Consider the following 4,241-nt stretch of genomic DNA (forward strand, 5'->3'; position numbering starts at 1 on the left):
TACTAACTCCATTGAGTATAGGGATTTGAATGATAAATATCTTTGTTAGGTTGATTAATTTCGATGTTGAATCTACCCTTGTCACATCATTTTTGTTCATTTTTGTAAAACCCTAACATTTAGGGTTCACTATAAAATTCTAACCTTTTGATGCCTATGATATGCTGACAACAATGATGAAACCCTAGTCTATTTAGGGTTTGTTGATAAAATCTAAAACACATATTGATATCCTACTCTCTTGATGTTTATGATTTTGGTAATGTTATGGTAAAACCATATTCTTCTACGTATTCTTGTCAATGTTTAGGGTATATGGTGAAACCCTAGATTTTAGGGTTTATGAATAAAACCCCTTTTTTAATAGTTAAAATAAGATCCTATGAATGAAACCCTGGGTGTATGTGCTTCTATAAGATTGAAACCATATCTTGGTCAATGTTGTTGAAGTCTTGATGTATGTATCTAGGGTCTATGAAAAAAGCCATAGTAGAGTTTTAGATGAAATTCTAGGGCATCATATGAAGACCCTATAGGTAAAATGGTTTTTCCATTGCTAACTCCACTTAGTTACTGATATAGGAGGATTTGAGTCTCATTGAAATTATCTTGGGTTTTGTAACAAAACCCTAGAAAAATTTTGTAAGAATCTAAGGACTAAAACTAAAACCCTAAATGATTGCTGATTAAGTTTAGGGTTTGGATATCTAAAGTTCAATTATTTGTCATAACCTTAGAGGCTTCAATTATAATGAAATTTTAACCCTATAGATGACTTTATTCTCTTATATAAATATATTTGTGCTTGGTTGTACTTATTATGAAGGAATGTAGGTATATGGTCTTCAATATGGTGAAGATGTTTGTCTAATTCATACTTGATGATGACTTGATGATAATGTTGTACATGATGAAAATAGGGAGTTATAGGGATCTTGGTATAAGAATAAAACAAATGATGTTCTGAAGGTTGTAGTTCAATGATGATATGACGATGTGAAAGAAAAATCTTGTGTGACTTAGTTGTTGATAGAGATGTCTCCTAGTAGATAATAAGCCTAGATAAAGGTGTGTCCTTCCCCAGTTAAGAAGGAGGTCATAATGTGGAAACTATAGTAAACACCTTGAATATAGAAGTAGATTGAAGAGTGGATAAAACAATACAAATGGATGTTCTTGATTCAGGAATTTGCAATCAAATACTTGGTTGTGTTGAGAAGTGTTGAGGTTGGATTTGTTGTTGCTAAAGAAGTTAAAGAAGAGAGGCTTTGATGAGATGTGCTTGGATAATAGGATGATGATCTAAGAAAAATAATAATGATTAAGCACCCTTAATGTTTGTGCTAAACACTCAAACATGCACACACACACACACATTCTTCTTATGTGAGGACATGACCCTTCAAAGAGGTCGAATTAACAGTTGTTTGAGGCTGACTTGAATGGTCCGGTGTATTTCTAACGTAACATGAAAATAATTTTGACATATAAGGTTTTGCATAAATAATTTTGATGCAATGTTATAAGGTCTATATTTGGAAAATAAAGTATAGAGCATATGTTGTTTAGTAATTAATGATTTTCATAGATTACCCTAATATTTCATCAGCATTTGTTTCATCAAAAGTTTTAAATTTCCTTTCTCAACTTTCATGCTTTACGTCATAATTTACGTGTGGTAACATTTGTAAAATTATCTTTCTAATATGTATTTCACAAAGATATATGCATATCTATTTAAGAAGTCAACTCCCTTAATCATCAAAACATAAAATTTTAAATCTTACTAATATATCCGTTTTGCCCTTTTAATGGACATTATATTTTTAGGATTTCTTAGTAATAGTAATAATATCTCAATTATGTTTAGTCACATAAAATAGTTAGTGATATTTAATCTTTTAATTATCTGTATTTTGAATTTATATGTGACTTATAGAATTAAAATCATAATAAAGTGTTTCATATGCATATTTATATTGTGGCATTTCTTTAACATTTCTTAGCTATTAACCCTACTTAGGTTTGTTCTAATAAATTGTGTTAATTTATATTTTGTATCTTACGGACTTGAACTAGGCGAGACAAAATAGAAAAAGGGTTGCATGGGTGAGGGCGAAACCCTTTTTCAATTTCTCGTTTTGACCTTGCTCCTTCCTACTCAATGGGAATGAGATCCATCAGATGAGAAAAAATATAATAGATACAACTTATGGGGGGGGGGGGGGGGGGAGGAATGAGCTACTTACCTATTGAGCATGTTTGTCCTAGTGCCATGTATCAACTGTTAATTTGAAACAAGAGGGAAAATCTTTGCATATTAAGCTCCTGGGATAAAGAATCAAGCAAATGTGATGATTCTAAGGAGCAATTTTTATCTCAGGGGAGGCACGGGGAAAAGTTAACAAAATGAGACAAGATCTAATTGGGGTGAAATTGGCACCACATAGGGTGTTGAACAGAAGAGTAGTGAAAGAGGACTATGATTCTTTAAGGATTTTGGGAATCATAATATTAGAATAGTCTAAAAAGGACATACCTTGTGAACATATGAATGGGGTATGTTCATTGAGAGGTTGAGGTGTCCATATGTTTGTGCCTCCCCACATTGTGCTCTATGTTTATATTTGACAATGCTAGTTATGGTATTTATTCTTAAGGATATGGGTTATCAATCCAACTCTTCTTATGAGAAATTTTCAATTTGAGAATTCATGTACCTTGTTGTGGAATTATGAATACCTTGCTAGTTAAGAGGGAGTTTTAGAAAAATGTAAATAGGTTCAGATTTGAAAATTGTATTTGTAATTTTATCAATGTAAATTCTATGAGAAAGAAAAGAAAAGAGAAACAAAAATTATTATTATTGTTATTATTATTATTCTAGATAAACATGTTATTCGTGCTTATAGGCTCTCTTGAGTCAAATATCTTGAATGAAGGAATTTTTTCATGAGTCAAGATACCTTTAGGGAACTTTGTAATCAAAAGAAATATTATTTTTAAGTCTAGAAAATTCTATTTCAACCCAAGACCAAGTGAGCCCTACCAAAGTGAAGTTGGCTTAAAGGAGGCATAATTCAACGACATGGAAGGCTATATAAAGAAGAGAGTTTGACCTCATTTGGACACACAATAAAAAGTTAGACCTCTAAGAAAGAGAGGTAAAATGGAATTTAGAGTTCAAGGAGAATAAGAGAAAGGAAAGTGAGAAGAGTAATTTTTATTATTTTTGGCATATTTTCGTCACATATGTGAGATTCCATGTCATATGTATAAGTTATTGGGCGGAAATCATCTGAAGTTGTAGGGCCAAAAATTTTGTGAAGCTAAAAGGATGAAATTTTTGAAGCTGGGCTCATTTGAAGCTATTGATATTGAGAGCTTTGACTCATTTTATGAAGGGTTTTTTGGGAGGGTTGACTTGCTCCATGAGGAGGTCTTGATCTTAGTCTTTGGGTCTTAAATGTCTCACTTTTAATTGATTGTATAAGAAGAGAATAATTTTTTTGAGTTTTCCCCTTGGAGGAGCTTTGGGCCTATAAATTTTGATCCTTTTTTTGTGATCTTCATACACGTTATGGTTTTGATAATAGCTTGATGAAGAAGATATAGAAAAATAATTAAACACAAACAAATCTCACAAGCAATTATTAAATTAAAATTTATCAAACCATATTTAGAAATACCTTTGATTTCTTAACACCAATAAGTGTTGTGTTATGGAAATAAGTCACATCACCTTCCAAGGACCACCATGATAGTAACAAAATGAAAACATAGAAGATATACTTAGGTTTGAACCTTAGGCATGTTGTTAAGAATTAATATGAGCAAGACAAGGCAAGAAAATGAAGCAAAGGGCTTTATATCATCTTACATTGTATTGATCTTAGGATCTAAATTGATAGTACATCAATTGAACAATTTTATATCTTTATGTCACTAACAATGCATCAGTGGATGATGAAAAAACCTGATAATAAATAAGGTTTACAACTCATATCTATGCAAGCTTATATTTGGTGATTGTCTATGGACTTTCAGTTTAACATTCCCCCCTCCTTCAATCACAAGTCTGGATAATTTTATGAAATTAGTTTTATCATATTCAACATAAAACTATTTCACTATGAGCCTTGATGTAGATATTCTTGAGAAAATATCAATATTGGGAAATAAACAACTACTACGTTTGAATTTTGAACATTCCCATTATTTTTTATTTGAAGTGTTTTTGG

This window comes from Pinus tabuliformis, chromosome 9 (genome assembly GCF_031772625.1).
Source record: "Pinus tabuliformis cultivar Carrire ecotype Pingquan chromosome 9, CPIR1, whole genome shotgun sequence".
Taxonomy (NCBI): Eukaryota; Viridiplantae; Streptophyta; class Pinopsida; order Pinales; family Pinaceae; genus Pinus; species Pinus tabuliformis.